General features: G+C 40.1%; 2 long non-coding RNA genes across 2 annotated transcripts in view; one reads left to right on the top strand and one right to left on the bottom strand.

The window, feature by feature from the left end:
• Positions 1-2,200: 2,200 nt before the first annotated feature.
• Positions 2,201-24,230, bottom strand: part of LOC140132909 (uncharacterized) — a 74,567-nt gene continuing 52,537 nt past the window's right edge. Inside the window, exon 6 of the long non-coding RNA XR_011855740.1 lies at positions 2,201-2,455. This is a non-coding gene — a long non-coding RNA (uncharacterized lncRNA). The remainder of the gene's footprint in view (positions 2,456-24,230) is intronic.
• LOC140132910 (uncharacterized) overlaps positions 3,834-24,230 on the top strand; it is a 48,506-nt gene continuing 28,109 nt past the window's right edge. Inside the window, exon 1 of the long non-coding RNA XR_011855742.1 lies at positions 3,834-3,917. This is a non-coding gene — a long non-coding RNA (uncharacterized lncRNA). The remainder of the gene's footprint in view (positions 3,918-24,230) is intronic.

Below are 24,230 nucleotides of genomic sequence, written 5' to 3' on the forward strand. Positions count from 1 at the left end.
TGGATCTATGTGTAAGATTTCCTTTAACCTTTGGCTACAATGTTGGCTTCCTCAGAATGAGGATATTATTATCTTAATGGAAGTGAGTACAGTTACTATAGAAAGCACATCCCTTTCGCCAGTGACAGAAAAACACCAGCTGTAAAAAAAAACAAATCATGTGATGAATTTATTTTCTTTTGATTTCTTATGTATGGGGTGAGATTGGACACACCCTACTTACAAGGGAGATGGTAACAGTCGCCATATTTATTTCCTTCATAAAAGAGGACCAGCACATCAAGGTATGTTCAGAAAATATGTTACTGAGATGTTAATTGTGAATAGGATTGAAAAAAGTCACAGGTCCAGCCTGTAACACTATGTTGTTGGATCCAGAGGAAGGCAAAAAGGCAGATTGTAGGGGAACAAATTCTTCTGAACTCCAAATATAATGGTCAGGATAAATTTTAATGTTGATATAATGGATGATGTCACTATGCTGGACCATAAAAGAAACATTATCTGTAAATGCTTGAAAAGGAAGTGATCATTGTTGATTACAATTTCTACAGGTTCCTTACATAAATGTTACATCCTACAGGCAGAGATGAAAGAATGGGGCACATTAACTTAGCCGCCCCGTTGACCCTGCCCATCGAGAATGTCCAAAGACGATTCGAAGCTTCCGCGATTCACTAAGATCGTGCGTCCAATTTCCTGCATGTGTCGATTTCCCGCTGAGGTCCGTCGGAGTTCACCATCTTCTTCCCAATGCATGTAAGTGCTGATCTTGAAACACAATTTTGAAAGTTAAATTCCGCGGTTTGTCCGAATCAGTCAGGTTTTCCGATGGCAACGCCCCCGATTTATGTCGCATGAAAGCCGGCGCCAATGTGCCACAATCCGATCGTGTGCGCCAAAAACCTGGGGCAATTCAGGGCAAATCGGACAAATTTGGGAAACCCAACCGAAATGGACCCTTAGTAAACGTGCCCCAATATATTCTGAAAATTCTGCCATTTGCGAAGCTTTTCCCTTCTAAGGCATCCTAGAAGAGCTTCTTCATGCCGATCTCTCATCTATGACAGAGATATTTCTTCTAAATGTTTATGATGCTGATGAAGTGATAGGGGTGTATCAGAATGAGAGCGACAGGAACCGCTTAGATCATCTGCCAATTTATTGTCCATCTGATACGTTATATACAAATACCATCTCATCTATCATAGCACAGCTCTAATGCAAATATATACCAATAGGCAAATGTTATACCTTAAGGGAAACCTACCATCAGAAATCTACCTATTGATCTAGATCTGACAGTAGGTGGCTAGTAACGTGCTAAGCCCGAATCTATTTTTACCTAATACTAAAATACTTCCTAAACTAAACTACACTTTATCTAGCTAATATGCTAATTATCGGCAGAGGCTACTGGGGTGTGGATTAGCCATTGTTCCCACTACCTGGAGAGGCTAATCCACACCCTGGTAGATAATAGTTAATAGGTAGATTTCTGATTGTAGATTTCCTTTAATTTGCCTTTAGGGTACCCACACACTCCACCCCTTAGTTGGCCAACAAAGTATAATACCCTCTTTAATGGGCCTGAAAAAAGTTGCCCTTGGGACCCACATAGTATAATTTTATCTTATGACTTCCAAAGTGTAAAAATCACCCATCCTGTGGCCCAGCGGCCCAGTAAAGAACCCCACTTGCTATGGCTCCCACAGTATATAAAGTTAACCCAATTTGGAGGCTAGTGGCCCCTATTTTCTTTGGGTTAATGAAAGAGCACAATTAGGTTTACAGCCCTTCGCCTAAACAAATATATTCTTTTTTTCCTGAATGAATGATACAGTGCCCCCCTCATTAACTTATTTACACCTTGTCCTTAAAGGAAATCTACCATCAGATTTAATGATGGTAGACTACTAGTACTCATATGTGGGTTTTTTAATATTCTCGGTGAAAGTATTTTCTGGATGGCCTAAATTTCATAAAAATGTGTTGTTTAAAAATATCCAATCCTTGAATTGTTATGGAATGAATAAATTAGTACACGGGAGAGCCTGGAAGTGTTCCAATGACACCCCCACAGGGTTCTACCAATTTATTCACTCCCACATCCACCAGCCTAGACCTCTCACTTCTCCTGCTCCTGTCCAAATTGATATTACCAGTGGCTTTCCTATAAAATCACACCAGAGAAAAAGCAGGTACAATTTCCTTTTGGTCAGAGTCACAACAATTCTGCTTTATTCGATCAAGTACACAAACTCATATAGAAAAAGAGTAGGTGTTGCCAGCTTTGTTCTTTGTCTCTTCTTGTTAGGAAGATCCATGATGACCAACACTTCATGGTGGTCACATTCCAGCCTTATCTCAGATGCTGACGACATCTTTGGGTAGTCTTCAGACACAGATTCCATATTTAAAGAAGAGTATTTTCACAGTAGTTGTAGACGGTTATCTGTTCACATGATGTAAGGTCAATAAATGGATTTTGTGTGCACAAACAACCTACTAAACATAACCTTGAGATTTCTTCCTTTGCAGTCCCCATTTCTCCCCACAGTCCCCATTTTTTAACCTTCTTTCCCTAACACCTGACTTACCCACTATCATGTGTCTTGAACATTTTTGTTGGTCCTTTAGATTAGTGAAATCTTACATATCGCCCCTCTTGGTTCCCTACACATTAGGGATGGGTCCTGTCCCTTCTTGTTTTACATTAGGGGACTTATGTTTTGGTAAAGCTGCCTCCGAGGTGTCCTATTTTTTTCACTGGTGGGTGTAAGCATAAGTTAAAACTGTGATGGGATCGTCACGATCTGGATCTGTAAATTGGGTTCCCCAATCAGATTCTATGGTTTTTGGTAGGCCAAACCCTGCAACACACCTCACCTTGACAACTTATTTGCTGTGACTCTGACAGTAGCCTTGGTCATAAGAAGAGCTTGCAGCCAACCTGGAAAGAGATCAATGCACACAAACACATACTCATATGTGCCACTTTTTGGTAGCAGCTCTCTCCCAGGACTGCCTTTCCTCTAATGGCTCTTGTTACACCACAGCTAAGAACACCTGTGGATCAAACTAACATTTCCAAGTACTCAATGAGGCAACCTAAACCTTCTGGGGTTCAATTCTCTTCATTGGCTTCTCTGTCTGCAGCATTGTTTCCCTTTGCCTCCATAGTTGAGACCTTTGTGTGTGTTCTAACTTGTGTGTGATCTACAAAAAAACTAATCTATTCAAGGTAAAAAAATATACTCATGAAAAACCTGAAGTTTGCTGTTGTTGCATTACAGAAATTTTCAACTTCAAATAACTCTTAATAATCTAGGAAATGATCAATACATTAGTACCAGACTATTGATAAGTGTTTGGGCTGCACTTATGGGCACATGGCTAAAATATCATTAAAGGGGTATTCTGGGAATAAAAACATCTGATGCAAAAACCCATGATGATGTTAATGAATGAATATAACAAAACTCAATTTCATAAGTCATAAAAAGGAGCTTAAATAGGTTGATTTTATGATTTACAAAATTTACAAACTCTCTAAAGAGTTATCACCAACTACAAGTTCCATGATCCTTTAGTGCTCAGTAACTTCTCTTACCTCTCACCCTATGCTTCCAGTGATGATCTAACAAACTTTCTTGCTCAGTTACCATAGTAATGACGTGTAACTGCCATCACTGCACATTACCTTACTTAGATTAGATCTCACCATAACCACAGTCATACTGGATGAACTGCAACCAACCGACTACAGCCAAACATAGTGGTGATCATATAACCGCTCAGGCAGGTGCAGGACATGTAATGCGCACAGGTGATCAGTGGCCATCTTCTGTCCTGTCATAAATAGTACATACAAATGAAAGGAAATCTACGAAATCTACTATCAAAATCAAGCATGGGTACATCAGGTGCACTTCTTATCCATGACCTCCTTCCTTTTAAAATTAACTTTTAAATTATGCTAAAGAGCGGTTCCCAGTGCCGCTCCGTTTAACAGATTACAGGCTGTAACAGTGTGCAAGGAGTACTTCACCACTCCCACTGTGTTCTGAATCTTCCACTGCTGTGATGAGATTAAATCAGGCAGAGGGAGAGGAGTAGTGCTGAGGGGGAAGGGGGAGAGAGTCTAACCGAGCGTGAGCAATAGGAGGGGCTACAAGAGAAGACTTATGGCTCATCCAGTTCCCCCTCTTCCTCTCAAACGAGGCAAAAGTACAGGTATATATGCGTGCAGAGACATGTCTAATGGAACAGATTCATTGACAAGTGGCCAACCCATTTAATATTTCATAGTTGCTGGTTACAAAGGGTAAATATAAGAACTGTCGAACAATGTTAATAGCTTTACTACCTCAGTACACAGGGCCAACTAAATGTTTGCATCCCTGACTAATACACAAGATTATGAATGTAGTATGGAGTCCACTGGCACCCTGACGCACAATTTGCAATACTCTGCTTCCTCAGGGGGTGTCTCACATTATGTGCCCTCTTCCCATTTATGTCTCTTCCCATTTTAGTCTGCTAATGATGATCGTAGTGTGTGTAAATGGTCTGGTGTGTGAGTACAGCCGAGTGATTTACGACGTATCCGTGCCATCATTGCCCTACTTCTGGGACAGTGGTAGAGTTGCCCAGGATTCCAACATGTATAAGGAAAACAGATACTGCACATGCGCCATAATACAGCGTCAGTGCAACACAGTGTCGCTCACAGACGGATAGCGTGCAAGCAGCAACATGAGTTAAGCAGACTAAGTATGTATGATACTGATATATCTGATAGCCACAATAAATTGAGTACAAGTCCAAAGTGCTGTTCATGGGAGTTTGGCAAAGCAAAAGTATCACTTGCCAAAACACTACATAAAAGAACATCTCTCATTTCCAAAAGACAATGCCAAACAATAATAAAAGCACTTGTACCATCCTTGCACCAGATGGAGTAAAGACTTGTGGAATACAGGAAATAAAGGACATTCATGCTGTTCATGGTGGTGGTAGTAAGAGATTTTAGAAAACCAAATTTTCTCTGTTGATGATACGTCTAAATAAAAAATAACTAAATCTTTTATAAGGTTGTATGCAGATATAAATAGTAATTGTATCCTTATATATTTGACAGCTTAGTGTGTTTCTTATTGAATATAAATAAGTATTGTGGTCCATATTTAGGGAAAAAACCCATATAGGGTTAACTTTACCATGTGCAGGCCCCCCAATTGTTTTGATAAATAATCCGAATGTTTGTTCATTTTAGCATCTATTCTAACAAGGACACAGAGAATTGAGACAAAGTGTTGTTTCTGCAGTTAACAACACAAAGGACAGATTTGTAGTCATCCATAAGATGGTAATTTACAGTTGGTGTCCTCTGTACTCCATTAAAAGTGTCTCCCATAGGCTCCGAGACAAAATTTACTGAAATGGTATTGCAAAAAGTCTAGGACTAGCCATAAAAGTGATTCCAGCAATACATGCTTGTAAAATGTGCCTTATTAATAATGAGTTATTTTTGTGCTATAATCCAAATGGCTTTCAGTTCAGGATCAGGACATCTTTGCTTTTCACGTAATATCTTTACCACTCAAATGAAAAATAGCCGTGCAATGTATTGGCTGCCTGAAAATCTATTTTTCTTTACAAAGCAGTTAACACTGTGTCACTGAATTATACCAACTTACGCAAACCAAATCTTTCTTTTTAAGTACAATATACATATACTTTAGATATAAGGTGCTTGTTAAGGCATAAGGTGATAGTTAATCCGAAATATGGGGACAGAAATGCAGTTGACAAAACAGCTCTGGGATCTGGGGCACAGAAAACACTTCTTCACATTCTAGAAGGCTATCTGCAGTGTGTACATGCAAATATCTGCATAAAATGGTATGCACCTCTGCATACATCAAAGATGATCTCCAAGAGCAATAAGTTGCCACAGTAACACTATAGGCTAGCTCGAAACATTGCTGTCCCCATTAGTGTGGTCCCTAATTACAAAGTAGTGATGGAGGTTGCCAGCAGAGACACTATTCACTCTAACAAGAATTGCATGGAAGATTTGCTAATTTGAAGATTTCTCTTTTACTGGATCCGTTTTCCCTTATTAATTATTGAGTATAGCTATTCTTGTGTTAACCTTTGTTGCTGAGCAACAAAGGTCCTTATCCTACTGCTTTAGTGGCTTAACCAACTGTAATATTGCTTATTTCTAAGGCATTAGATGGGTGTAATTGACACATTAAAACAGATTTGAATACTGATAATTAAACAGAAATGTAACCTTTAAAAATGTTATCTCAGGACCTAGTGTTGAAGTGCCCCTTCCTTTAACTTTATACATTTTATGCCCTTTAATATCACTCGCTTCAGGAATCATAACTATTAGCCCAAGTGAAAAGCCACTAACAGACACCATTTTACAACATCAGACCATGGTAAGCCATTTATTGAATGACCAGGATGTAATACCACCTTTCCCCTGCAGTGGCATCTGCTGTGATTCTTAGAAGCAGTCATCTAGTCACGGGGCAGGCCTATTAGCGATTAAAGGAAATCAACCATTTGAAAAAACAAAAAAATACCTAGAAATACTCACCTCTGCTCCTCCTGTTGACACAGTGGGATCACCTAGAAAAGTAACTTATAATTAGCAGCACAGAGTGCAGGGACAAAATGTCCAGTGCTCCTGGCTGCTAATTATGCATGCCATCTTGTTCCATTCCCATTTTTATTCCCTGTCAATAATTCTTCACCTTCTCATAATCCGTGAACCATTCATACATAACGGATACTACTTGCTATTGATACTCACCAACTCACAGAAAACCTTGAAGTCTACACTGTACCCTATCTCCTCCTTCACCTGTCCTAACCTGGCTAATAACCATTATAATCTTATAGTAAAAAGCACCCTGAATGAGATGGCACCAATCTATTCAAAATTTTCAATACAGACCCAAACAACCTTGGCACACACCCCAAACCTGTTCCCTTCAACAGTGCTGCAGGAGTGCCGAATGTCTGTGGAGAAAATCACACACATCTGTAGACTTTCCCTCAAAATTCATGCTCAGGACCTTTGACACTCTTAACTCCTAACTAACTCCCAAACAGCAGCCACCTGTCACAGACATCGAGGCTGAAGATCTGGCCACCTATGTTAAAGGAAAGCTAACACTACAGTTAACCTAAATTAAACTACAGATCCTCACCTTTACTCCTCTTCACCTTGATACCGGCACTCCTCTTTATGTTTGACATGCCTTAATAACCTGACAAAAAGTTATAAAAAACAGCCAGGAGCACAGGGAGGTAAAGTCCAGTGCTCCAGGCTGCTGATTATTAATGCCTCTCGCATGATGTCACCTCCCTCTTCCATGCTGGGAGAGGAAGGTGACATCACGCGAGAGGTGTAAATAATTAACACCCCAGAGCACCGGACATCTCGTGAAGAGGAGTATAGGTGATTCCACAAGCTCCATGAATCCGCTTTCCTCCTGTACCTCACCCTGTTTGCTCTCTACCTTTGAGCAAGTCACGGAGGAAGAGGTGTCCAGGCTCCTTTCCTTTGCTCACCTCACTACCTGCATCAGTGACCCCATCCCCATGCATGTTGTTCAGTCCCTCTCCCCACTAAAATCTTTAATTTCTCTCTTTCTACTGTTGTCTTTCCCTCCTCCTTCAAACGTACTGTTGTAACCATGCTGCTAAAAAAAAACCCTCCCTGGATCCATCCAGTGCTGTTAACTACCGACCAGTTTGTGCAAGGGAGTCAAATTTCTTACCCAATTGTACCAGAATGGGACTCTCAGGACTCTGCATACTTTAGCCAGGAATTTAATCTGGCACCTACTGCCTTTTATAGATACCTTCAACTGCGTTATGCACTGGTGGCACAATTTGAAAAAAGGAGAACCTAAAAATCTAGCATAGTCCTTTGAAGACTAATCGCTAGATTCAAAGATCTTGCAAAACACACTTCCACTTTCTACAAACAGCTACTAGACTAGACCCGCAGCCTTCACCCTCAGACAGAATTTCTATGGAATTGCAGTGGGATATCTCTGAACTGGAATACTGCCACTTTAGGACTCACATATAATTGGCGCTCCACAGCCATCAGCACTCGTGATCAGATGCAACAGGTCAAATGGCTCAAGGAGTTTACCTGACCCCTTTGTGTCTCCGCCAGCTGCGCGGACTCCCCTCAGATGTGTGCACTAGAGGTGGAGATGGTACTGGTACATCTATTCAAGGTTATTGGATGGACATTGACTCTTACTGAGTGAATGAGCATTTGGGTCTCCCTGGTGTCTGTTCCCCTCCGGTGTATCTCCTGGTTGAGTGCGGTCAGCTGCCCTAGGCAAGAGGTAACGTTTGTGAGGAGTATGCTCCTCATATTTCTGTAATATTATTTCATAGGGTTTACCTTTACTACTCCTTTTGTACAAATCACTGTTCATGATTGTATTATGTACTCCCTTGAAGTGGCTGTTGGCTCTTTGTTAAGTTTTATTTTTTTTATTAAAAAAGTCTTTATTTTAAAAAAATACTACCGACCAGCTTCAAATCTCCCCTTTATTTCCAAACTACTGTTTTTGTTTCTTGACTAACTGGTTATCTCTCTGCTTACTACAATCTGGTTTCCAAATTCCACATTATGCAGTCCACTGAAACTGCTCTTTCTAATGATCTCTCACTGCAAAATCCAAATGTGACTATTCTCTCCTCATTCTACTGGATCTCTCTGCAGCATTTGGTACTGTGGCCCACCAGCTCCTCCTTAGCATGCTTCAATCCGTTGGATTGAAGGACACTGTGCTCTCTTGGATTTCCTATCTCTCTGACCGCATTTTGAGAGTCTCTTTCTCTGGATCTCTCTTGTCTCCTCTTTCCTCTACTGTTGGGCTTCCTTAGGGCTCAGTCCTAGGTCCTCTTCTCTCTTCTCTCTATACTGCCCCTATCGGAACAAACCATTATCAGATTTGGTTTTTAGTACTATCTTTATGCTGATAATACCCAACTCTAAACTTCTATATACATCACCCCTGCCTTACTTCATAATGCTAGTGATTGTCTTTCTATCATTTCTAACATCATGACCTCTCTCTGCCTGACGCTTAATCTATTTAAAACTGAACTTCGTGTCTTTCCACGATCTGGTAATCGACCTAAACCTGACATCTCCATTTGTATTGGGGGTATCACTATGACTCACTGTCTTGGGGCTGCTCAACTCTGACCGCTCTTTTGAGCCTTACATATAATCAATTGAATATTCCTGCCTTTTCATAGTATCATAGTATATAAGGCTGGAAAAAGACGCAAGTCCATCAAGTCCAACCTTTAAGAATTAAATAAATGTTTTATCCCCATAACCCGTGATATTTTTTTCTCTGCAGAAAGGCATCCAGGCCTCTCTTGAACATGTACAAAGAGTCCGCCATAGTCTCACTGCTCTTACAGTAAAGAACCTTTGTCTATGGCTATGGTAGAATCGCCTCTCCTGTAGGTATAAAAAGATCTTTGGAGAGATCCTTGTACTGTCCTTTCAGGTATTTGTACATTGTAATGAGGTCTCCCCTCAGACATCTGTTTTCTAAACTGAATAATCCCAAATTTTGTAATCTGTCATTGTATTCTAATCCCCCCTGGTTGCTCTCCTCTGCACCCGTTCCAACTCTACTATATCCTTTTTATACACTGGTGCCCAAAACTGTACACAATATTCCATGTGTGGTCTGACCAGGGATTTGTATAAGGGCAAAACTATGTCTTTATCATGAGAATCTATTCCTCTCTTGATACATCCCATAATTTTATTTGCTTTAGCAGCAGCCGCCTGGCTCTGGTCACTAAAATTAAGTTTACCATCCACCAATACCCCCAAGTCCTTTTCAGCTCCAGTTTTAACAAGTAATTAACCATTTCTCTGCCCACTCCTCAAGCTTCCACAAATCCCTCTGTAATGCTAAACTATCGACCTCAGTATTTATTACTTTACACAGCTTAGTATCATCTGTAAATATTGAAACTTGACTGTGTAAACCCACTACAAGGTCATTAATAAAAATATTAAAAAGAAGTGGCCCCAATACTGACCCCTGTGGCACTCCACTGGTAACGTCAACGCAATCTGAGAATGTGCCATTAATGACGACCCTCTGTTTTCTATCACTAAGCCAATTACTTACCCAAATACACAGATTTTCTCCTATTCCCAGCAGTCTCATTTTATATACCAACCTTTTATGTGGCACGGTGTCAAATGCCTTTGAAAAGTCCAGATATACAACATCCACAGCGTCCCCCAGATCCAGTCTTGAACTTAGACTTAGACTCACGGGTCTGTAGTTTCCAGGATCGCTATTTGATCCTTTTTTGTATATTGGTACCACATTTGCTATGCGCCAGTCCTGTGGAACATAACCAGTCCTCAGTGTATCTTCAAATATTAAAAATAACGGTCTGTCTATCACAGTACATTGTTCATGCAGAACCCAGGGGTGTATGCCATCTGGCCCTGGTGATTTATCTATATTAGTGGTTGTGAGGTGGCGCCGTACCTCTTCCTGGGTTAAACTGTTGACATTCCAAAAATAATTTACATTATTCCTCATTGTGTCTTCCACCAGGGGATTTTCCTGGGTAAAGACAGTAGAGAAGGCGACATTCAGTAGATTGGCCCTTTCCTCATCTCCTTCCACCATGACCCCCATGTTATTTCTAAGGGGACCCACACTCTCTGTTTTTAGTTTCTTATCATTTATATACTTGAAAAATAATTTGGGATTATTTTTGCTCTCCCTGGCAATTTTTCTCTCTGTCTCTATTTTTGCAGCCTTTATCTGCTTTTTACAGGATTTATTTTTCTCTCTATAATCCTGTAATGCCTCATCGCTACCTTCACGTTTTAGCACCTTAAACACTTATCTTTCTCGCTTATTGCTTTCCTTACAAGATTAGTTAGCCACATTGGCTTTTTCTTGTTCCTCTTATGCTTTTTCCCATAAAGTATGTGTTTCTCACAGGACTTTTTCAGAATATATGAGAAAAAGTCCCATTTTTGGGGGGGCTTTTGTCTTTGAGAACATTATCCCAGTCTATGCCTTTAAGGTCTTCCCTTAGTTGCAGAAAATTTGCCCTCCTGAAGTTTAGAGTGTTGGTTGCCCCTTCCCTAACGTTCTTAGTAAAGCGTAATATAAAATCAATAATATTATGATCACTATTCCCCAGGTTCCCCCCAACCTGTAGTTTGATACCCTATCAGGTCTGTTGGTTAGGATAAGGTCCAGCAGTGCCCCCCCTCTTGTTGGCTCCAGGACTATATGCGACAGGTAATTGTCTTTTGTTGTTGACAAGAACCTGCTGCCTTTGAAGGACCTGCATGTTTCTGCCCCCCAGTCAATATCTGGGTAATTGAAATCCCCCATGATAAGTACTTCACCATGCTTTGAAGCCGCATCCATTTCACTTATCAGCATTTCCTCTGCTGCCTCCAATATATTTGGAGCCTTATAACAAACCCCTAGTAATATCTTAATATTCTTTTTCCCTCCCCTTATCTCCACCCATAGGGACTCCACATTTGCATTTGCGTTACTGATGTCATCTCGCAAGAGAGGCTTGAGGCAAGAATTCACATATAAAACAAACCCCTCCCCCTTTTTTATTTATACAATGCTTTCTAAAAAGACTATAACCAGTCATAGCTACTGTCCCGCCATGTCTCTCTGATACCCACTATATCATATTTCTGCTCCAACATCAAGAGTTCCAGTTCCTCGATTTTGTTTGTGAGGCTTCTGGCCTTTGTGTACATACACTTTATATGGTTTTCCCTGTCTGTATTCCTTTTGTTCTTATTCCCCAATCTCACTCCAGCCCCCCTTCCTCCCCCATGGACTATGACTCTTCCCAGCTCTCTATGTACACTGTCTATTTGCCCTGCACAAGTGTAGTTGCCCTCCCCCCAGGTCTCTAGTTTAAACCCTCCTCCAACCTTCTAGCCATTTTCCCCCCAAAACAGCTGCACCCTCCCCATTGAGGTGCAGCCCATCCCTACTGTAGAGCCTGTAGCCGACAGAAAAGTTAGCCCAGTTCTCCATGAACCCAAAACCCTCCTTCCTACACCAACTTTTGAGCCACTTATTTACCTCCCTTATCTCCCGCTGCCTTTCTGGTGTGGCATGTGGTACAGGTAGTATTTCGGAGAAAACTACCTTTGAGGTCCTTGCCCTGAGCTTATGGCCTAAATCCCTGAAATCATTTTTTAAGGACCTTCCACCTACCTCTTACTTTGTCATTAGTGCCAATGTGGACCATGACCGCTGGTTCCTCACCAGCCCCTCCCAGTAATCTGTCAACCCGATCCGCAACATGCCAAACCCGAACACCCGGCAAACAACACACTGTTCGGTATACACGATCTTTGTGACAGATTGCCCTGTGTGTTCCCCTAATAATCGAATCTCCCACTACCAGCAGCTGTCTTATCTTGCCTGTGCTCCCATTACCCTTCTCACTGGAGCAGACAGTCCCCTGGTTGCTAGAGGCCATGTCTTGCTGCAGCATTGCTACCCCAGAGCTGATATCCCCCTCATCCGCCAGCCTGGCAAACTTATTGGGGTGCACCAGATCAGGACTAGACTCCCTACAACTCTTCCCTCTACCCCGCCTTCTACATGTTACCCAACTAGCTGCCCCCTCACTCTGCACCTCCATACTTCCCTCCCCACACCCATCTTCCCCAGAGAGTTTGTGCTACAGGAGCAGCAAACTTTGCTCCATATTGTCAATTGCCCGCAGCCTTGAAACTTGCTCATTTAGATCCAGAATCTGGGCTTCCAGATGAGCAATTTTCACACATCCCACACAGCAGTATTCCCCCTCGAACGGCTGTTCAAGCAAAGCATACATGGCACAGGATGTACACTGTGTAGCAATGCCACTTATGGGGTCCATTGTTCTAATGGGGATTACAATAGAAATATGCACGGAAAGAAGAATTTACAGTCAAAGTAACACAAAATACTTTACCTGCTAAAGTCCCTCAAACTTAAGTCCCTTAAACGTAAGTCACACTTAGGACTCAGCACACGCTTCGGATCAATGCACACTCGCTTTTCTGATGCTTTTTTAAAGGCTGGCTGCAAACTCAAAAACATTTTTAGAATCCATCCTTTCTTGATCATGGAAACCTTTATACCCTAATTGTTGCACTGATTCACTGATTAACTCCCTACTAAATCTCTCCTCAACAATCCATTAATGCTGCAGCCAGTCTGCTTTCATTCAGCATTATTTATCTCTTTATTTATTTAATAATTTTATACTTTAAAGAATGGCTGGCCATAGTAAAAGTCTTCTTCTGTGTCCCCCCTTCATCCTCATAGATTGTAAGCTCTGGCGAGCAGGGCTTTCATCTGATTATGTTATTACTCTGTAATGTCTTGATATATTTATATATGTTCCCCATGAGCTGTACAGCACTACGAAATATAATTGTACTGTATAACTAAAGATTTTTTATTATTCTTATTATCCATTTTCCCTACTATTGTTATGCGTAGAGAAAATTGCACTGCCTTATGTATACTCTTTTCTGAATTGCTTTTTAGAGTTTTGCCCTTGCTGGGTTTATCCGATACTCAAAAACATTCAACACAATATGTGATTTCTATGTTTAGTTTAGATATTGTAAAATTTACACTAAATGTAACACCAAAACAAAATGACACTCTGATAATGTGTACCAGATAATGTATACGTTCTCACCAAGTGACTGATAAGCTTTCCTTGTGCTGTCAGAGCTCGAATAATATTAATTTATTTCTATGACTATCCATCATAACCTATTCTTTCCATGTCTAACACACTGTTTAATGTTATCCTTGGAAAGTGCTTGTTACTGACAAGAGTAAAGAAATGTCTATCACATAAAAAAAATCAATGTGGCTTTTTTTCACTGGAGCTAGATGGTAAATGACATGTTCTCCAAAGTGCCCTTTCTTGAAAGAAATGAGCAGCAAAATCTTGGGGTCAAGGAGGATCCACACTGCCTTTGCATTAGAGACATCAAACTGTCCTTGCTATTATCAGGGCTCTATTTCTTCTTTCCCAAGCCAGAGTATTATAATATTGTAAAGATATTTGTAATGATTGGACTGTGTGCACAGTTTCCCTGGATATTTCTGTATATTTTAGCTTTTACAATGTAAGGTCTTATTATAATAAGAAACATAATACATGGGAACATGAACTGCTAGATTAAGCTGATATTGAATAAATCACAGCACTCGATCAGGTGATGATGGGAAATATTTGACCTGATCTGTAGTTTAGTGTCAGAAGAGTCAGCTTATCTCTCTCATTATAAAGGAAAAAAATTATATGCGAAAGCAGTTAATGTCTATAATAAAACTGTTTTATCATAAATACATTAAAAAGTCCAGACTAATTAATTATTATATCTACATATCTGCTGCAAAAAGCTGGAGTTTAAAGAGACAACATATATTAATAGGAAATACTGGATTTTACACTAATTCATTTTCAAATTTTTACACATTTTCTTAGACTCTTTACTGCTCCATTTTTATGTTATTTCTCCCAACAGTCCAACACTGTACCGGTTGCAGACAACACCTCCTTTGAGCAAAGGAAACACATCAGAATGGAGATCCATGAAAGTCAGACTAATTCACTATATCCAAACTGGGATGATACAGTAAAGATGCAGATGTGCAGCAATGGACTTGCATGAAACCCTATAGGGATGCAATGCTTAAAGAGAATCCGTCAGGCAAATTAAGCCCCAAAACTTAATATATATTCATAAACTGCCATTAGAAAGCATTGTGTCTATCCAGTCATTGTCACTCTACATGCCTCTAAACTTAAACAATCAGGTACTAAAGGTGTATGCAAATGACCTGAGAGAGGTCCAGTGAGTCATTAACCTATTCAGAAGTCCAGCTTATTCATGAATGGGAGGCACAGCTACACCCCCAGTGCTTGACTGACAGCCTGTATAATGATGTGACACTCCTAGTGCTGGCTCCTCTCTATACTTCCTGGTTGTGGCGCCCCCTGCACCCTAATGTATGTATGAGATACAACTGCTCCAGGATGCAGCCATGTGTATAGAAGAGTATGTCAGGCACTTGTGTAGCTAATGTCTGTGTCTCACACATGTGCATGGGAGGACACAGCATGTCAGCAGGTAAAGCACAGACACCAGCAATGCTTTACTATGCATTTAAATACATACATATATGCAACCACCTCTAACTCCTTTCTACATCATGTCCAATAAATTGACCTGGCAGACCTTAAAAATCATTCACCCATGAATTAAAAATACTGCCCACCAACAACTAATAACACCATTACACAGTATCGCTTGCTCACGTTCAGAAGGAAGACTTGGCTTATTAATGCTCTGTGAATGACACTACCACTGCTGAGAGATTTCTCATACACACTAGAAGGTTAGTCAGTAGCTACAATACTGATTAGACACTTGCAGAAGTGGCATCTAGCAACTTATAGGTGATAATTCTGTTCCATCAGGTCCAGAACCTCAGAATAAACCTCCTGGCCATGTCTTATCCTACAGAAGTCTTCAGCTCCTCTCATCTCAATTCTGCTAGATCTAGTCCAAAATTTCAGATTGAACTTCTTGCTACCATGACATGGCTGATGAATTTTCTACAGATGTGTTCTGCTCCTTGCATTACATCTCCACACTATTTGTTATATTATTGAAAATTAATAAAATACAGTTATAAAATAAAATAGCAGTCACTTAAAGTATAGTGTCCCCTAATAACCGATAAATCCCGCTCTATACGCTAAAACAATATATAACCCTCACCCCATTATGCAGCCATTTATATGCAGCACCCCCAAAAGAATACATTTATATGCAGAACCCCTCACTAACTAATTAATATGCTACACAAAGTTGAACCCTCTGGCTGAGCTAAAACTATAAAAGTGCCTTACTCTCTGAAGATCCTGTAGATGCCTCTCCTACCAGCTCTTCTGTCTGGGTTCTTGCCATTGCTAAAGAATGTGTCTTATAGAAGACACATGTAGAGATATCTAGGAATCAATGACATCTGAAACTTAAAGAGTGACCAGTGACCTCCCTCCCAACATGCCGAGTTCAGTTCAACGCTTCTACATAAGGACGGGTAAATCCAGCAAACACACGGTGTGAGTTTGTGGGAAGTTTTGTGTTCCTGACCTTTATTGTAAAGGGAGGCTGGATCCTTGCTCTATCTATTCAAGTCTATAACTAATTAAGTTTATGTTTTTGATCTCTTGCTATAATTTTTTAAATGTACAGTACATTGCACTAGAATTAATTGGGGCTTTAAAAGTGAATGCGGTGGTAATAAAATAGAATTGTGCAAACTTCACGTGTAATTGTCCAAATCTGTTTAATAATTGACTTCATATGAAGCTACAGTAAAGTTACTATACTACTACTCCCAGGGGTGCACCACCGTTCGTAGTCGTAGGTGTATAGTGTCAAAAAAATCACTGCATGATGGACCACAAAAAATGTTTGTACAGTGAATATCTTAGTTATGACCTAAGAAAACAATCAGGTCTATGTTGAATACATTTTAGTTGTCTGAAACTTTACATCCACGGGGACCAGGAAAAGGGCAGCAACCTTCAGATTAGCTATTTTCAGTAATTAAAGTGATGGGGAGGCATGGATACGCATACTAGACTGAAACTTTGTGTTATTGCTAGACAAAATATGTAGCAAGTTTCTCGGTTTACTAATATATTGGATTCATGTAAACACAAATTCATTTATCAAACTTTATTATTTTTTCCACTCTTTTTTGGATTTTTTTTGTGTAATTGCCACACAATTGCTACTTTTACACCTGTTTTACAAATTTTACCACAACAGAGCAACAATCCAGCGCTTGATTTATATTGCAAATCGAGATGCGGACGTCTGAAAAAGTTGTTTTTGCCCAATCTCAGTGAAAAAGTTTGGAGCAAATAACCTCCAGTCCACAGCAGTTGCAGGCAAGGGGTTGCTTAAATGTTTGAGACTTTTGTGTGACTTTTCAGACTAAAGTCTAAAAAATCCAACAGACTCACATGTCTAAAAAAAACCCAAAAAACTAGATGCACATTTCCAGATAAATGTCCCCCAATGTCCTTTAATAATGCACTATATAATGTCATATTTGAGTTTAGTGACACTGATCATATAGAGGTACTGTGCCTTGCAAAAGTATTCGGTCCCCTTTTCTACTTTTCTACCTTTTGCCACATTTCAGACTTCAAACATAAAGATCTAAAATTGTAATTGTCAGGGCTGGGAATCTGTGGACCCTCTGGACCACCACAGGAGATGGTACTAGCCAACCTGGGACCAGAGTCTAAGTGGCATCCGGTCTTCACCAGAGCCCGCCGCAAAGCGGGGTGTGCTTGATGCAACGGGATACCACCAGGTCTTTCCACAGGTTCGACTAGCCCGGGGTGGCTGCCAAGGTAGTAATACAGGATACAGTCTGTACCCGGGGTGACAGCAGGAAAATAGAACAAGAAGGTATTCTAGGACTCACATCAGCAATCACAGCAGCTGGCACGCAGGTCAGGAACACAGGAACGGACTGGCACACAGAAATGCAGGTACACAGGAACGGACTGGCACACAGGAATGCAGGTACACAGGAACGGGCTGGCACACAGAAACCCAGAAATTACAAGAACGGACTGGCACACAGGAACCCAGAAATTACAAGAACGGACTGGCACACAGGAACTCAGGAATCACAGAAACGGGGGAATCACAGGAATGCAGGAATCACAGGGGAGCTTTCTTTTCAGGGGAAGGCTTGAAGATCCAGCAAGGGTCACAGGAAGGGGCAGGAATTTATATCAGGCCAGCAGCAATTATCGCCGAGGTGCGGGAGCAGCAGAGATTGCCGCTGGAGCCAGGGGAGGTAAGAGGCACCAGACTCCGGGGGCACATGGAGAGACACGGGTACGCACAAATGGGACACAATTGTGAAATGGAACAAATTTATTGTATATTTTAAACTTTTGTAAAAAAAACAATAAGCTGAAAAGTGGGGCATGCAATATTATTCGGCCCCCTGAAGTTAATACTTTGTAGCGCCACTTTTTGCTGTGAATACAGCTGCAAGTTTTGCACATCGAGAGACTAAAATTCTTGTCCATTCTTCCTTTGAAAACAGCTCGAGCTCAGTGAGGTTGGATGGAGAGCGTTTATGAACAGCAGTTTTCATCTCTTTGCACAGATTCTCGATTTCAGTCCAGTTCTGGACTGTGACTTGGCCATTCTAAGACCTGGATAGGTTTATTAGTGATGTGATGTTTTGGATCATTGTCTTGTTGGAAGATAAATCTCTGTCCCAGAGATTAGCCCAGCTGAAATGTGTTTACTGCAGAGAGGTCTGTCATTTTGTCCATCACATAAATTCAACACTTTCGATTTAGAAATGGATCTACAAAAATTTTTAGAGGGATTCGCCTCAAAACACATTTTGAGGACTCTATCCCACCAACTATCGAGTATAGAAGCCCAATTAATCTCCCATCATTAGGTTTGAGGAACAAAAGTCACTTCATGCCACCCAAAGGTTCACATAGTGTTGAAGCCTTCATTAACTTAGTCAACAGAGACATTACCCAACTGAGACAGAACATAGACTCAGGCCAACTATATGCACCCAACAACATGAGTAGCACTGACAAATTAGCACTATCTAACCTTTTGTCATCCAAAGAGATTATCATAAAACCAGCCGACAAAGGCGGAGCTATAGTAATCCAAAACAAAGAGGATTACATTAATGAAATACTATCACAACTTAATGATACCAACATTTATGAGAGACTAGACAGAAATCCTACAGCCAGGATCTCTAAAAGAATAAAAGACACTTTGGATAAACACCTCTCACTTGGCACAATTGACTCCTCCACACATACCTTCCTAACACAAAAAACACCTATCATCCCAGTAATTTATACCCTTCCAAAAATTCATAAAAATCTCAACAAACCTCCAGGCCCTCCCATAGTGGCATCAACCGAATCCATACTCTCACCACTTTCCATTCTTCTCGAAAAAATTCTAACCCCATTGGTAAGATCTACAAAGTCTTTTCTCCTAGATACCAACTCATTTCTCGAACTCATTAATGACATTAAAAAAAATCAACCCTACAGACCTTCTAGTCACCTTAGACGTTAACAGCCTTTACACCTCGATAGCCCATAACAAAGGCCATAGAGCAGTTCAGGAACTACTTAAAGAAACCAGCTATCCCACTGTTGTAATTGACCTATGTCTTGAATTACTAGAAATCGTACTCACAGAAAATCACTTCATGTTCCAAGACTCATTCTACATCCAACGACAGGGTACCGCCATGGGGTCCAATGCGGCACCCCCATATGCGAACACCTACATGGCCTTCTTCGAAGAAACCTTTGTCTATCCCAATCAACTCTTCTCCACCCATTGCCGCATCTGGAAACGCTATATCGACGATGTGTTCTGCATATGGGGTGGCACATTGGACTCCTTGCACAACTTTCTTCTTGATCTCAACTCAATTTGGCCAGAGTTACAATTTACACTCCACAGTGACAGTGAAAGAATAAACTTCCTAGATACCATGATCATCAAAGAGACAGATGGGACCTTATGGTCAGATCTCTATACCAAACCAACCGATCGTAATAACCTACATCACTTTACTAGCTGTCACCCCAAATCTACCAAAAACTCACTCCCCATCTCCCAATATAAAAGACTTGAAAGGATAATCAGTAAACCAGATATCCTAAACACTAGATTAGAGGAGATGCAAGTAAAATTCTCAGAAAGAGGATACCCCTCCAATACACTCACAAAATACAGAAATACACCCTCGAGACCCAAAAGGTCCGCCCAAAGACGCATACCGTTTGTTCACACCTATCATCCTTTCTCTTTCAAAGTCCATAAAATCATACGGAAACACTGGCCCATACTCCAAAAAGGACACCCAAATATCCCGGAATTCAACGAACCATTTCTACCCTGCTTCAAACGCCCTGATAATCTACGAGACAAATTAGTTAAAGCTGACATAGGCTCGGGAATTAAATTACAAAAACAACTATTCCTGAGAACTCAGAAAAAAGGCACTTTCCCATGCCTTTCTTGTGCACAATGCAACAATGTACAAAAAGGCGAGACATTTTCACACCCCCATAACGGGAAAAATTATCCCATACATGACTTCTTCACATGCAACTCCGATTTTGTGATCTACATGATCAAATGCCCATGTGGCCTCGCATATGTCGGCGAGACCACATTACTCATCAAAGACAGAATTTCCAAACATAAATCTACCATCAGACTAAAGAACACTTTACTCCCAATACCAGCCCACTTCCTGGAAAAAAAACATTCTATCAACCAACTAAAATTCCAGGTTATCGAACAAATAGGGACCCCGAGACGCAGTGGGGACCGAGTATCAGTTCTGAAAAAAAGAGAGTCTTTTTGGATTCATACACTACAAACGCTATCACCAAAAGGAATGAATAGGGACTATAATATCCAAAGCTTCTGCTGATTTGTCATTAATATGATCAATTCTATTTTTGTTACAGAGACGCTGAAAACATACATATCATCAACGCTATGGTATTGTATATGCAATATAGTAGATATGTGTTAAATCTATGTTATTACTATGTTATTACTTTGTACATGCACGCATGTCATATATGTCCCCATATCCCATATTTGTTTCCCACCACTGCTATTGCATCTACTCACATTGTAGCACAGCATACACTAGATATCACTTTTAACATCTGGCGCGTTTTAATATACTCTACCATTTAGGCGTTTATTCTTCAGCCTAACTACACTAATAGCTCCCATTATCCTGTACTAATCTCCAATAGTATCCCCACTTGATACTATTATCGCGCCATACTCCTTATTCCTTTAACGTTCTGACACATCCAATACTATCAGTGTACGCTACAGCCACTCCCCCATCATCTCTGCTCCTATCAGCACACAATAGCCTATGCGTTCCACCTCACGGCAACGAGTGGAACGCAAGCTATGACACACTTCCGGTCCAGACCGGAAGTGACGTTTTCAGGCGCTCGCGCGCCCGAAATTCCTATTTAAAGCCTCACAGCACTTACCAATACAGCGCTTCTACCACACAAGCGGACTCCCGCTCTTCCCCTAAGCGCCCAGCCTGCATAGCAGCTCCTTAACCTCTACTAACTTGCATATTGGTAAGCATTGGTAAGTCTTATACTCTCATGCTTCCTTTACAGGTACCCTGTCAAGCTTTCTACTACTGAATCCTATAGCATCCCCAGAGTATCCCTGCTCATCCATTACCATATGAATTGATACACTATGTGAATTGATACATCATATACCCTCGTGTCACAGGAATAACCCTGGCCTTCTCTGTATATGTATCACGTATATCAGTATACCACTATACTTGTTTTGTAAATATGTAAATATGCCCATTGTATATATCTCTTTCACTATTTGAAACCTTCCTTATTGTTATGCATAAATATTTATATGTAATCCCATCTCACCATTTACAGTGTCTGAAGAAGGTCAGTGATTGACCGAAACGTCACTTGAATATAACTGTTTGCAAAATAAAAAATTCAAATTCACAATCAGTGAGACTGGATTCCGTACTATAATGTTTAAATGGGATTGGGACCCTATCCAGAGCACCTGAACAACAAAACCCAAGGTGTGCGATACAACTCCTATACGAAAATCTGATGTCCCAGTCTCAAGTCTTTTGTAGTCTCCAACAGGTTTTTTTTTTCCAAAATGGTCCTGTATTTGGCTCCATCCATCTTTCCATCAATATTAAACCAACTTCCAAAAGTCCAGATTTGTGCAATGTACAACTGGTTGTTGTCCTATGGACAGACGCTCCCACTTCAGCTGTAGATCTCTGCAGTTCATCCAGAGTGATCATGGCCCTCCTGGTAGCATCTCTTATCAGTCTTCTGGTTGTATGAGATGAAATTTAAAAGGGACGGCCGGTTCTTGGTAGATTTTCAGTGGTCTGATACTCCTTCCAATACAATATGATAGCTTTCACAGTGCTCCTTTAGATGTTTAAAGTTTGTGAAATCTTTTTGTATCCAAATCCAGCTTTAAACATCGCCACAACAGTATCACTGACCTGCCTAGTGTTCTCCTTTGTCTTCATGATGCTCTCTGCACATTAAACAGAACCCTGAAAGTATCAGAGAGCAGAGACTTGATAACACACAGGGGGTTATATTGATCATTGTCAGTCCTTTAGGACAACATTGGATCATTCAGAGATCCTCACTGAATTTCTGGAGTGAGTTTACTGCACTGAAAGTAAAGGGTCTGTTTAACCACTTAGCGTTCAGCACCGTAATAGTACTGCGCAGGCTCCCACTATTAGCGCTCAGTGCAGTACTAGTTCAGTGCTGAGGCGTTGACGATTTGGCTCTGTACCGGAGCCGATGCGACATACCCAGCTAATACCCTGCAATACATCAGTATTGCAAAGTATTATCATGAATAAGCAATCAGATGATTACTTGTTCATGTCCCATGGTGGAAATAATAGTTAAAAGTTTAAAAAAAGTTATTAAATAAAAATAAACTAATAAATTAATAAAAATGCCCATAAGCACCTAAACATATAAAGAGACATATAATGCACAAAAAAGTCTAAATCATAACACAAACCCCACATATATAGTATCAGCACATCTGTAACAACCCATTTAATACAAGTCAATAATTATTGAACCTTTTCGATGAACACCGTAAAAAAACTGTTAAAAACCAGCCAAAAATTATGATTTTTACCTATTTAATCCCACAAAAAATGCAATAAAAATTGATAAAAAAATGGAACTCCAGAATGATACTGTAGCAAAGTACAACATTTCCCGCAAAAATAAAGCCATCAACCAGCTCTGTAGCCAAAAAAAAGTAAAATGCTATGCCACTTGGAAGGCGGCGCTTCAAAAATGATTTTTCCCCACATTTGGCTTTTATTTGGCAAATTTTGTAAAACATAAGAAAAAATGTTCAAGTATGGTATGCCCGTAATCGTATCGACCCATAGAATAAAGATAACATGATTATTAGGCTACGGTGAGCAAAAAAAGACAAAGAAAAGTGTGTTCCTGCCTTTCACACTCCTAGCCTTATTGTGCCTAGCTAACAACCATGGTTTGGTAACTGTATACAAATACTGAATGTTATAGGCATGGTTGTGCCATTATTTCCATTGATGTCATATACTTTTTGCTATTGAAGCCATTAAGTGGGTTGATTCCTTTTTATGCACCCTTCTGGATACTCGTCTTGACTAATGGGGCATTTGGCAATAATTGTTTTATTTGTCTTTGCTTATGCAATGTGATGTATTGCCTTATCAGGGTCCGATACAGTGGTCTTTGTAACATGTACTGGTGTACTTTTTTGATGTTTTTACATTTTGTGTTGTTTGGTACTTTGAAATGAAATAAAACTTTTGTACATATTTTTGGCCTCTATACATACTTTTCTTTGTCTTTTTTTGCTCATGGTTCAATAGTTGTCTTAGTATGTTGGCCTGTTTATATTATATGACACACCTCTTTTTTAGGTATTGAGTTGTGCAGGTTTCTCTTCTTGTGCATAGTATTAGGCTATGGTGAACACCAAAAAAGAAAAAGGAAAAAATCCAGTACAGAATTGATGCTTTTCTACTCCTGCCCTCAAAAAAAGTTCAACAACAGAGGATACCAAACCCAAAATGGTAGCACTGGAAAAAGCATCTCACCCCACAAAAAAAATTACCCCAATAAAGAAAAAGCTAAAATCTCTGTACATGGGAGAGATGGGTTTTCTCTTTTTATCTTTTGAAAATGTTAAAATTTTAGGGCTAAATAAACATGTAATCAACAAAATTTGACCATTCTAAATTTCACCTCCATTTTGATTTAATCACTATGAAGATCTCAAGGGGTTAACAATCTTCCTAAAAGCTATTTCTGATTGTTTGAGGGGTGCAGATTTGAAAATGGGTTGATTATATAGGTTTTTTAATGCTAAATATTTAAAATTTCATTCAAAATAGTATTTATCCCCAAAATAGTCAATT

Source organism: Engystomops pustulosus, chromosome 5 (genome assembly GCF_040894005.1).
Source record: "Engystomops pustulosus chromosome 5, aEngPut4.maternal, whole genome shotgun sequence".
NCBI lineage: Eukaryota > Metazoa > Chordata > Amphibia > Anura > Leptodactylidae > Engystomops > Engystomops pustulosus.